Here is a 13,946-nt window from a genome sequence, read left to right on the forward strand (position 1 = left end):
GCATGATTCAAGCTGACCCCACATTTAAAGAAGCAGTTTTGCCATGGTCACATCTCATTTGGGCTAGTATTGTCCTGCCAAACAGTGAACCAAATTTTATCAACTCTCCATACCTGATCGTTAGCAGGATGGTACTGATGGTGAGCTTACCAAGTGATAAAATGGACACTGCAGTAAGTTACCATTTGGTATACGCAGGTCAACTTTGTATTCACCTGTAGAGTGGACTCTTCTATATCTCCTCCCATGAATAAACAGAACATGGTTTTTTAAAAAATAAATTGTTTATTGTAAAGGTTTTCAAATACATGAAATAAGGGGATATGATGTCTAACATTCAAAAGAGACAATTTCAATGCAATTAGAAAATAAATAAATATAATTACAATAACAAAGGGAGGGTTGGATGGGAAAGAGGGAAGGAAGAAAGAAGAGAGAGAAGAGGGGAAAGAAGAAAGAGGGGGAGAAAGGAGAGAGAAAGATGAGAGGGAGGAATAGAAAAGAAGTTGGAAAATGAAGAGTGAGCTCAGAATAAGGCATTGCTAAAGAGGAGGGGTATATGAACAACATCCAAATTATAATGTTGTTGTTATGTGCCTTCAAGTCGATTACGACTTATGGTGACCCTATGAAACAGTGACCTCCAATAGCATCTGTCATGAACCGCCCTGTTCAGATCTTGTAAGTTCAGGTCTGTGGCTTCCTTTATGGGATCAATCCATCTCTTGTTTGCTCTTCCTCTTTTTCTACTTGCTTCTATTTCCCCCCAGCATTATTGTCTTTTCTAGTGAATCAGGTCTTCTCATGATGTGTCCAAAGTATGATAACCTTGGTTTCATCATTTTAGCTTCTAGTGACAGTTCTGGTTTAATTTGTTCTAACACCCAGTTATTTGTCTTGTTCGCAGTCCATGGCATCTGCAAAGCTCTCCTCCAAGACCACATTTCAAATGAGTTAATTTCTCTCTTATCCGCTTTTTTCACTGTCCAACTTTCACATCCATACATAGAGATCAGGTATACCATGGTCTCAATGTTCCTGACTTTAGTGTTCAGTGATATATCTTTGCATTTGACGACCTTTTCTAGTTCTCTCACAGCTGCCCTCCCCAGTCCTCACCTTCTTCTGATTTCTTGACTATTGCCTCCATTTTGGTTAATGACTGTGCCGAGGTATTGATAACTCTTGACAAGTTCAGTGTCCTCATTGTCAATGTTAAAGTTACATAAATCTTGTGTTGTCATTACTTTAGTCTTTTTGACGTTCAGCTATAGTCCTGCTTTTGTGCTTTCCTCTTTAACTTTCATCAGCATTCATTTCAAATCATTACTGGTTTATGGTAAGAGTATGGTATCATCTGCATATCTTAAATTATTGATGCTTCTCCCTCCAATTTTCACACCTCCTTCATCTTGGTCCAATTTCGCTTTCTGTATAATATGTTCTGCGTATAGATTAAACAAATAGGGTGATAAAGTACACCCATCTCACACCCTTTCCAATGGGGAACCAATAGGTTTCTCCATATTCTGTCCTTACTGTCCAAATTATAATACATCAGTATTTAATTTATTTATATGTCATGTATATAATATATAAGACAATAAGAAGTATAAGGAATGTTAGGGCGGGATACAGAGGGGTGATGGTTGATATGATTCTAGGATTTTTCAACCAATAACATCTCTCCATAGAGAGTTGTGGGTGAAGGGGGTTCTCCACTCATGTTCCTTTGTTGCAATATGCTAATAAACATGTGTCATTTTGTGTGAAATATATCTTCCTTTGATGGGTTATGCCATTTTCTTTGTTGTTGCGTGAGTTTCTCCATAAGGGCTGTTGCCCAAATTTGTTGGTACCATTCTTTCATTAAATCACGGTCAACCTGTTTCCAGCAGCATGCCACAATGATGGGAGCCACTATGAAAAAGGAAACCAATAACTCTCTGAGATGCAAAGCCTCACTGTCTCCCTGGAATATTGAAAAGAGAGCAACAAGTGGGTCGGGTGTTATTTGTTTTTTTGTGATGAGTCCAATTTCATGGAATACTTTGTTCCAAAAAGTCCGGATGACTGGGCACATCCACCACATATGGAAGTAGGTACCTGTCTCCCCACACCCTCTCCAGCATGATGAACCAGCATCCTTAGTTATTCTGCTGAGGATGTGGGGAGTCAGGTGTCATCTGTGAATCAATTTGAAAGAGTTCTCTCTCAGCTTGGCTGAAGCAGAGTGGAAGGGATTTTTCTCTCAGACAGAGTTCCATTTGGTGAGGTCAATATCAGTGTTCCCATATGTTGCGGAGACTGTCTAGGGTTCCAGTTGTTGCTTCCAATAGTAGTTTGTACAGTACAGAGCCTTTATCTGTGAAGGAGCTCTGGGAGAAGAGATTTTCAAATGGGCTCAGGGTTTTAGTGCCTTGTTGTTTGACTGAGGGAATCAATATAAAGTGTTGTATTTGATGGAGTTAGATTCTTCTGCCATTGAATGGCCCTTCTCTGGGGCCTGGAGGGGGGCACTCTGTGTTTATGCAAGTGTATGGACTGGCCATGTCTGATATATGCATAGGGGGTGGCAGCATGGGAGTCAGTATAATAGCATACTCTTTTGTAACAAAAGCTGACAACACAAGGATGGTACTGTGTTTGGAAGGCTATAAATAGTGGCTAACAGTAGGTCATGTGGCTATCCCCAAAGCTATGTAAAGGCTTAGCAGCCTGGTGGGATCACTGAGGGGCATTGTGTTTGGGCAAGAGGCTCCCTGGCTCTCCAAGTGGGTGATGGAGGTGGGGCAAAGTCACAAAGGCCAGTTGGTCTCCTAAGGGCCACCTCCTCCCCACTCCCACCCTCCAAGCAGCAAATGGTGATAGGCAGGAGTAACGTCTGTAGCTTCAGCTTGTCTTCTAATGTGGATACTCAGGAGGCGGAAGACATTCCATTGCATTTCTTGGCCTTGGAGAAGATGAGATACAAAGCGAATATTGTTACCAGCTATATGAGGTCAGGTGCTGTTGGTGAAAGAGTATGGGACCTTACGCAGGCAGACCAAATGAAAGTTACATTAAAAGTTATATGTGACTGTAAAGCTTGCAGGCTGTTGCATCAACAAAAGTGGAAGCAATTAAAATGATGATTTCTTTGGGACCTTTTCAGCAGAAAAATGTTATGTTCTGTATTTATTTCATCATTACTTCATAATATTTCTTTACTGGCAAAGTTCCCACTAAAGTGTGGGAAATAATGTTTGGAATCTGTAGCATGGCTTAACTTGCCATGTAGAGTTCACAATTTTTGGACATGCAAATTGGGGAGAAGGCAGAAAGAGAAAGAAGATTGACCTAGTAGCTGTTGGTGTCCTAAAAGTTCTTAACTCTGCATGGAGAAAGCCTTTCCCTTACTGTTGTTCCTTAGAGATGGGGTGTCGTGGGAGGGGGTCTCTCAGCCAGATGAAAAGTTACCCAGACCCAGGCTGTGTACACACCATGCATTTAAGGCACATGACTTTCTGCAAAGAATCCTGGAAAATGTAGTTTGCTGTGGGTGCTGGGAATGGTCGCTCTGTGAGTGGTAAACTACGGTTTCTAGGATTCTTTGGGGGAAGCCATGTTTGTTGTGACAGTCTCTGTAATAGTATGCCAGACATCTCTAAGCATAATGCAAGTGAATGTGGGAACTGCTATGTACAGCTATAGTAAAGGCTTAGCAGCCTGGTGGGTACACTGAGGGGCATTGTGGCTGGGCAAGAGTCTCCCTGGCCTCCAAGTGGATGATGGACTGTAGATTAAAATGAGATACTTTGCCACAGGCCATCTAGTGAGTCTGAATCATCATCTCTAGCCCGTTCTGCAGTGCATCTCCATACAAAAGAAAAAATTATTCCCTGCAGATAGACAAGTCTTGTCCCTGACAGGCTAGTCTTCTATGTGCAAGGAATTCTTGTTATAAAGGGGCGTTTTGTCAATGCCACCTTAAAACCCTTCTTTTCTATAGAAATGTTGGCATAACCTCTTAGTCTTCATTACCCTAATGTGACTAAGCCTAAGTACATTAACTGAAATAAAAGCACACTGTTCCTCAGTTTATCCTTTTGACTCCCTTTCCTTCGTTGTCTTCCCTGTGGCAACTTCTTAGACTGTAAGACCCTTGAAGTGGTCAGCAGTTGTCTTAAAGTGCTATGCACATTGATCCCACAACATCAGTCAACCAGTATTAAGAATGATAAATAATGTGAACTCTCATCTTCAGGCTGAAGTGTTTCAGCCGAGACACAACTTTAGTCCTTAATGACTACTAAGCCTCAGCGCAGAGAGCTGAATTAGTCATGCATGCATGATTTGTATCTACAGCTCACTCTTGTTTCAACCCTGTCTCTGGTGTTTGATACTGTGATGTTTTCTTTGCATATGGGCAGCATTATCACCAGCCTGAGATCAAGTGGAGGGACCCTAGCCGAGGTTTAGAGCACATGCGTTGCACATATCAGGTCCCAGTGGTGGCTGGCACCCATTTTAACTGGTAGGGTGGAAGGCAGGGCGCACAAACAGCAGGTGGAGGCAGAGACAATGATGGATGGAGCCAACCATTTCTGGCCTCATCCTCTTCCCAGCTGAGCTGTACACGGACAACACTGAGACCAAGGAGGAGGAAACTGGCAGGCAGGGCCACCACCAGTCCCTGGACAGGTTGTAAGTACGAAGGCGGGCCTGCACTGCAGTGAGACCTACCAACTTGCCAACTTCTCTGGGTCATCGCTAGGGATGGAAATATCTGTCATTTTGGGTTCTCTCAGTTTCTCATTTTTCCAATCTTAAATTCAGTTATCCCCATTTCTGCAGCAATTTGCTTTTTAAAAAAAAATCCTCATGCAAATTTTCTGACATTTTAGTTCAAAAATAAGCACATTTTTGTAAGCAGTTTTAACAAAGGTATACGTTTTACAAACCACTTCGTTATCTAATGCATTTTTGTATGTTATTTTCACTCTTACATTCATTTTTATGCCCGCTTTCCCCTCATATAAGCATTTTTGTAAATATCGTTTAGTTCGCGAATTGCATCACACATTCTAATAAATGCAAATTTCACAGGATGGCTGTGTTTCGGTTCTCATACTGATTCGGAAAGTGCGAATTTCATCATTTCTGCTTCAAACGCAAACTGTATCGAAATTCTCACCCATCCCTACTTATCACGACCACTTCACTCAGCAGTGCAAAGTTCAACTGCAGAATTTGCTCCCACAAGAAGCAGTAATGGCCACTGACTTGGGTGGATTTAAAAGAGGGTTAGACAAATCCACAGAGGATGAGGCTAGTACTGGCTACTAACCACAATGGCTATGTTCTACATCCACTGTCAGCAGCAGTATGCCTCTAAATTACCAGTCACTGGGAATCACGAGTGGGAAGAGTGCAAGTTAGCCTTGTGGGCTTCCCATGGGCATCTGGTTGGCCACTGTGAGAACAGGATGGTGGACTAGATGGGCCTTTGGCCTGATCCATCACAGTACTTTCTTGCATTCTTACCTTGCTGCTGATCTTGCCCCCCCTTTGTTCCCTAAGGTGACTGCCTCCATCTACCAAATGGCAAGGCCAGCCCTGAGACTGAGAATCATATTAAACTGAACTGAACCAATGCAAAACTGAACTATTGACTCAGTTAGGAATGTGTGTGTGTGTGTGTGTGTTTGAGAGAGAGAGAGAGAGAGAGAGAGAGAAGCATTCGGCATTACAAGCAAGTCCTGCCAGTACTGTATTGCCTGCTGTTGCTACTTGTTTGTAATATTTGAAGGCCCACCTGTGCCAGAAAGTAACATCATCTTTATGAGCAAATTCTGTAGCATTATTTCCCTGTACAAATTTCCTTTGGGGCATTTAGAAAAAGGTTAAAAAGACAGAGGCTAGGACTATCAATGGCCATTAGGCAGGACAGCAAAACAGAACCTCCAGGTTCAGAGGAACTATATCTCTGAATTTTGGATTTAAGGACAAACGGCAGAGCAGTTGCTTCATATTTGGTTGCTGAGCTTCCAGAGGCAAACTGGGCAGCCACTGTTGCAAACAGGATGGGGGCCTAGATGGACCTTTGTTCTGATTCTGCAGGACTGTTTTTTTTAAATAGCATTACAAATAACAGCTGACTGTACAACAGACTGCACAGATGTGTGGTAGTGCTTTGGAAGGGCCATGGTCCAGTGGTAGAGCTTCTGATTTGCGTTTAGAAGGTCCCAGGCTCAATCTGTGGCATTTACAGGTAGAGTTGCGAGAGATCCTGGTCTGAGATCCTGGAGAGCTGCTGCCAGTCAGTGTAGACAAAATTGAGATAGGTGGGCCAACGGTCTGACTTGGTATAAAGCTGATTCCTATGTTTGTGATGTGTGAAGATATATGTATGCACTGCATAATGTCATATATAGACTCTCACTAACATTTCACATGCCACAACATGCCTCTGCTGTCTGTTCTAGAGTTATCCTGACTTACACGGGCTTAGCAATAGTTCACTTTCACCAGGGAATTCTGGGAACTGTAGTTCCGTGAGCTGAGCTTCTATAAATCTCAGCACCCTCATCATATATACTAATAAGCACTTCTCCAGTTGCCAGCCCTTATGTAGCCAAAAGAGCACCACCCATGCCTAAGGAGGAGATATCTACAGGCTTGGGGAAACCGTGAGGTTTCCAGAAATAGAAAAAAATATTTAGGGGGACAAAAACCCTCAAGGGAGGGAACCTCCAGAAACAACCCATTGAAGGCTGAGCATGCTCCATGGTCATGCAATGCAAACTGACTGGGCAGAGAGAAAATATGGGAAACTGTCAGGGAGGAGGGAATGGAATGGAGTATCCTAGAAGAGGGCATGGCTGAAGAGGAGGACTCCACGCTGCAACATTTTGTTGTAGGTCCCACTTTTCAAACTGTATTTCTCAAGATTCTTTGAGAGAAGCCATGGCAGTTAAATAAATTTGATATCAGTTAAGTAGATAGGCAGACAGTGAGTGAGTGAGTGAAAATAAAAAGCAGGCAGACGATGACAGAAGTGCCCTAAAACTCAGTCTGCTGTCATTTCCCCCATCTTTTATTGTGTAAAACAACCATTTCTCCCAACAACAATGCAAATAAATACCAAAACCAACCCATTTCAACGGTTCTTCTACAAAGGTATTTTTTCCAAGCTCTTAAGGCAAAATTTGTTTAAATTTAATTCATTTTAGCATTGAAAAATATCAGACTTTCAGATACTGGCAAGTTTAACAAATATTTGTATATATCAGTCAGAACAGAGGCTGTGGAATTCTCCTCCTCCTTGTTTGGTTTAATATTTCATTTAAAAGCCATGGACAGTTCAGTCGAGATGTTGGTTGTGTACACACTCCCATTGACTCTGCACCCAGTGCACATCCACTGCTGGTTTGGGAAGGGGTGTACACATGATGTTAACCACAACCATATCTATACTGTTTATTCTTATGAAATACTGTGTTTGGATGTGTTTTCCCCCAAACCAGCTTCAGTCTGAATTAAGAAAAAGAACAACCTAGCTGTATTTTAAGCTGGTAATGTGTACACATCCGTTTTCTGTCTCTGGTTTTGTTTATAAACCCCTATTTTTATTTTTGTAAATATCAAGGCACACAATGAAGCTTTATGCATCTATTAAAATATATACATTTGGTAAATTTAGATTTCTTTTCCAAGTGTCAGTAAGTCAACATGTTTATAGATATTTCATATAATAGTCAACAACACAATCATTCTCAAAATAAAGGTCACTCCATTAAGATATCTGTATAAACTTTCATCATGACACCACAAAGTCCCATTGCATAGTGCACCAATGGGGTTCAGGAATTACAAAAATAAAGAGAGAACAAACTTTTGTTTCCCTTTTAAACAAATACATCAATTTCATATCAGAACTGTAGAGAACTGTTACAGCAGGAAATGCGACCTGCAAAAATAGAACACAGCTGCAAGTTGGACAATCTAGAAACCAAGTGAAATTAAAGCAAGAAAGATTGTTCAAATTGAATGCTGAACACAAATGCCATTGTTAGACACACAGTGACAGTCTTTTGCAGCAACAAAGCTTGAGTGCAGGGCCTTGTAATTAAATAAGTGTAGTGGCCCCCTCTTCCAGTCCACTTACACACTGTGGGTACAGGGGCTTCACAAGCTCTCAAGGGCCTTTCATTAACTTTCATAAAGGGAACAGCTTGAAATCTGCAAAAGGGTTCATGCATCAGTTTGCTGTTCCTTTGATGGGCAAGGATGTGGAACCTGTGGCCTTCCAGATGTTGTTGGATTACAGCTCCTATAATCAGTGGCTGGGGCTGATGGGAGTTGTTGTCCAACAGCATCTCAAGGCCCGTAAGTTTCCCATCCCTGCTGCATACACTATATCTCTTGACAGCCAACAAGTACAGCTAAACCTCTTAAGGGCCATTGAGGCTCTCAAGGGCGAATTTGCACATGTGCAGACACAGCACTTGATTTTTCGTGACTTAGCAGCCGAACGTGTGAAATGGCTCCATTGCAGAGCACGGTGGTTGAGATGGATGTGAAGTGACGTGGAATTTCCATCTGTGCCATTTGATCTGAGATGGCTCATTCGCACGTGCAAGTTACTACTCAATGCTGCAGCCATCAAGTGATAAAACATGCCTGTGTGAATCATCTCTAGGTCACTAAAATTACACTCTCATGGTTTCTTTCAGGAAAGAGAGGTGCATCAAGATGTAGCTAGGCTAGTTTCACCCAAAGCCTTGATCTTAGAAAGCGGTCCAGTGTCTTTAATAGCTGCCATCAAGGAAGAAGTTCAACAGGCAAACAGTACTGTTGGAGGACACCCCTACCAAGCTGCTCTGTAGCATACAAAGGTGCATGGCAATCAGGGGCTGGCAACCTGTGCATGTAAACATATACTCAAAATCCCCACTTCTCTCCAACGACTTACTCAGATTGGCTTCCATCGGTACAATGATGTCACAACGCAAAGCTGCACAGCACATGTTCAAATGCTTTTTTCATTCTCTTAGAAATACTGCAATCCAACTCCCTCCCACCACTCAGAAAAACAATGTCCCATTTTATCATGCAGGAAAAATGTCCCTTAGGTAGATGCTGTGTTTGGCTGGGGGAGTTATGATCCTCCAGAAGTTGCTAGACTACAACTTCCATCATCCCTGACCATTGGCCATGCTGGCTGTGGTGGGGGTGGGGGCTAATAGGAGTTGGAATCCAACAATACCTGGAGGGCCACAGGTTCCTCAACCTGCTCTATACTGAAGATGCTGATTGGCCACAAGAAATGCACATTTTAGACTTTTTGTAGGAACAGGAAATGCGTATCTACTGGATGATTTGAGTTTAAAAGTCACATCTCTTGGAATATAAGGGTCACACCTCAAATTAAAAATGGCTATTTCTAACAGAGCTGACACTACCAAGGAACCTTTGCTGTTAATTTCAGCTGGGTTTCCAGGGGCATACTATTTTGATTTTCTGCCATTGTCTTGGGGTTCTTAAGCCACATTCGAGCTGGAAAAAAGCATAATTAGCATAATTTCTGAAAGCGACTTTCCTCTATGCCCATTGGAATTTATAGCATTGATGGGGCGACTTACAAAGAGCAGAAGTGCTTACTTGTTTGGTGTCTGGCAAACAAGTCAAAATGAAAAGAAATTACCTTTCTTGGAGTTTGAATAAAATCTCATCACCGGGAGACAAAAAAACAGTCTCCTCATATGGGAGGTATTCAGTTAACTCCAGCAGTAGCCTGATAGGGTTTCCCTCCCTTCCCTTGCCCCCCTCCTGTGTCCCACACTGTTCCCAAATCTGCTCTTGAGGGCTGGGAGAAAACCCATTACAGATCTAGGTGGCACATGGGGGGAGGTGAGGATAAGACTGTTCCATCACATTAGGAGAAATCCTTGTGCTGATGGAACGATTGCCTTGGTGCTACATTGAATGCACCTTGTATATTTTATGACCCTCACAGTTTGCATGTTGGAATAACAGATTTTACAGAAAAAGAGTGAGGGAGTACTTATGGTATCTGGCCAATGGTAAGTGGCAGATACGGACTTGAAACACCAGAATTTGATGGCATGCATGATTTGAAACAAAGTGACTAGTGTATTAAAAAATTAAATAGCAGCCCCAGGCAGAGGGATTCATTATTTCCCCAATTCCAGGTTGCTAATAAAATGTTTCAATCAACAACAGTATTAGCCGTGGAATGGAAGTGTCCATGGGCAGCAACAGAAGCTTATCTGGGGCTCATACCAGCTAGGGAGGGAGAAGAGGGGAAAAGTTACCTCCTCAGTGGAAACTGGTAGCCTCAATGTCAGTGGGGCAGTGAAACCGCTCTGGGTTTTAGGGTAGAGAGACACTTACTGTTCTTCCAGTTCCAGTGCATCTTCACCTCTCTCTTCTGAAAATGGGGGCACACAATGCTGGTCAAACCTAACCTGTTTTTACTGTAAAACCTGGTGGGAGCAGCTTGGGTGTGTTTTTAAAAAATTCAGCTTCACAGAAAATTTCTGTAACTGATTGGCAGATCAACCCATTCCCCCTCCAGGCGTGGCTAATAGAAACCCTTTGATCTGGCGACTAGTGTGCTCATAGCCTCAGTCCAAGGTGGTTTCAGCCCCTTGGAAGCTCCTTGAAAATTCCGACTAAAACCCAGAGAGGTTTCACTGCCCCACTGACATTGGTGCTCCCAGTGTCCACTGCCCCGCCGTCCCCACACATTATGGTTCTGATCCTGTCTGGGATCCTTCAGCACTGCTTTTTTTTTTTTTAACTGTTTTAAAAAGACATATTGAATGTACTTACACAATTAATGTCCCATCTAGTGGTTCTGAGTCTCAACAGAAAAATCAGCACCCAAATATTTTACTATGATTTGAATCCAAAAAATCTGAACTGAATTTGTGCTATCCTGGCACAGGAGAGAGCAGAGAGTGGAATATTAGAAGTGTTGTGTACAAGGGTGATTTTATAAAAGCAGCAAAAACCAGGTTTTGAATTCAACACTGACATAAAAAGCATCCACATTATTAACATTAACAGTGCAATGACAACTGCTGAAGCAGAACTAGAGTGTCCATACCTGGGCAATAGGCTTCCTTGCTCCATCAAAGAGGTCCTTCTCTTCAATGTACCCACTATAGCAATCTGATTATTATAACCAACACTGTGCAGGACTGTGGAAAACACACCAAAGTGCACCTCAGCCAGGTGAGTTGAAATTAATCTCCACTGTGACATTTGACTCATTCAGATTTCCATGTTGTTCCCTGGGAACTCAAGAAGTGGCCTTCTACTGAGCTGGACCATTGTTCCATCTAAGTCAGTATGACTGGCAGCAGCTCTCCAACATTTCATGCAGGGGTCTCTCATCCCAGGCCATGCCTGGAGATGCTGGGGATTAAACCTGGTACATTCCATATGCAAGACAGATGCTCTACCACTGAGCTATGTCCCTTCCCTGAACATTCCTGGTGTGTAAGTTGTGGTTTTGTTTTGATTTCTTTTGTACCTGAAGGCACTCACCTAGATCATGATAGGAACACACACACACTCACTCACTCACTCTTTTTTAAAAGAAAAAATGTTGCCAGTGCCATTGTGATTTTGCAAGACCAAGCCTTAAAATAGTGGCATGGAATGGGTAAAGATCAAACACAAAGCTGCTGAATCTTTTAGTGTATTTGGGGATTTTGCCACCCATGTTCTAAAAATAAAAATGTGGTTTAAACAGGACCTTCTTTTCTCTATGTCAGGGGTGGGGAACCTGTGGCCCTCCAAATAGTGTTGCATTCCAACAACCATCAGCCTCAGCCAATGTCCAGGGATGATGGCAGCTAGAGCTCAATGACATCTGGAGGGCCACAGGTTCTGTATCCCTGCTCTGAATCCTCCTTCTCAGAACCGAAATAGAGGGATCCTTTGGGAATGGACCACAGCTCAGTCATAGGCTTGTTGCAGCTAAGGAGAAGCTTGGCAGAGGAATACAGCAAGTGGCACAAATCCCAAAGCCCTTCCTCATTCCTTAGGAAATGTTTATCTTGAGAAATTCCTCCTGGTTTTTGCTTTCCATGAGCATCAGCCAAGGACCACCACCTCTCCTCTTCTTGACCCCATGGCTACCACTGAGCACTCTTCAGGACTCCAGTTCTGGATAGATCATTTTTAAATTCTACCTATGCAATATTTGTACAGACCTCTGTGCATACTTGGCTGTCAATGCTGTTATAAATAAATATATTATGATTATTTAGTTTACTGAGAGGGGCAGTGTTATTTGTACTAGGGACCAAATCCAAGAAATGCTCTATTTTTGTACCTTGCAAGATATTCAGTTTTCTTTTAGAAAAGAGACTGAACAACCCTGAGTTTCATCCTAGAGGTACGTATTCAGCATTTAAAGGTGCCAAGGCATTTTTGGCCGGCTTGGAATTTGGGCTTTTATTTCTGTGGGCTAGGGATGGGGAACCAGTTCCCTTCCAGATGTTGCTAGGCTTCAACTTTCAAATCAAATCAAATCACTTTATTACGGTCATAGACCAGCAAGCAAATATACATGTTTAAAATAAACAAGTTGCATTAAAAAATTTTCTGACAGACTCTATCTAGGACCAGGTCTAAGCTTTATATAGACTGAGGGGTTATCAACGTTCTTCTGCAGAGGATGGCGGCAGCACAAAAGCTGGCTACCTTCGCTGATACTTGGGGAGTTTTATCAGAAAGAAGGTATTCCACATAAAATGCCTCATCTCTGCCAGGAATATTTTGTAAAATTGGGGTAATTAAAACAGATCGGTGATTGTGATAAAATGAACAGTAGAATAAAACATGGCCTACAGTCTCTACAGCCCCCTCCTCACAGGGGCATGTCCGCTCAGCGTAAGGAATTTTTTTTAAACCTGCCATCCAACAGTGCCGAGGGCAAGAGGTTAAACTTGGCTAACGTAAACGCTTTCCTAAATTTGGGGATAGTCAGGGTGTCTAGGTAGTGAGCGGGAAGAAATGGCCTTGTATTGGACCTAACGTCAGGATAGGCTGCTGCCAAAGCTAAATGGCTTTGAAATTCCATATCGAAGATTAGTTACAGGATGTGCATTTTTGCTTTGGGGTAACCTAGCACAGGAATCACAGAAGGAGAAAACCCTAAGCTTAATAATTTAGTGGTTAAGGACTTTTCCCACTTTGACTGAAAGGCGTCAGTTAATGTATAAGGAGCCAATCCCACGGGGGCAAACAACATTTTTAGCCAAAATTTAAATTTACATGTCCATATACAGGCTTCAACTTTCAACATGGTGTTTAAACCTGTTTTTAATTGTTGTTTTTGGTACTGGTTTTTTGTAAAGCTATTTTTAGTTGCTTGTATGTAAATTGCCATAAGACTGATGTGGAAGGTGATCCACAAATTAGTAAAACAAATACAACACCCACCATCCCTGACCATTGCCTGATGGGAACTAGAGTCCAACTACATTTGGAGGTTCACAGCTTCCCCATCCTTGGCACCTACCCTTTGGAATTCCCTCCCCTTAAATGACAGGCGCCATCTCTGTTATCTTTTTGGCACCTAATGAAGACCTTCCTCTTTCAACAAGCCTTTAAGTAGAGCCCTAATCTCAGTCTCTGTCTCTGTTGGAACTGCTTTTTAAGATATTTTTTAAGCTTTTTAAAAAAGATGTTTTTAAAGGTGTTTTGTTTTGATATATTCTAATGTCTGTTTTTATGATGTTTTAGAGTGTTTTAGTGTTGCCACCCTGGGCTCCTACTGGGAGGAAGGGTGCGATATAAATTTAATAAATAAATAAATAAAAACAAGGGGATACAGGTAAACAGGGCTAGACAAGCGAACGGTTTGCAAATAGTTCCCAGATGAAAAAGGAAAGAAGGGTCAGTGCAAGTTGTTAATGTTCACA

This window comes from Rhineura floridana, chromosome 7 (assembly GCF_030035675.1).
Source record: "Rhineura floridana isolate rRhiFlo1 chromosome 7, rRhiFlo1.hap2, whole genome shotgun sequence".
NCBI lineage: Eukaryota > Metazoa > Chordata > Lepidosauria > Squamata > Rhineuridae > Rhineura > Rhineura floridana.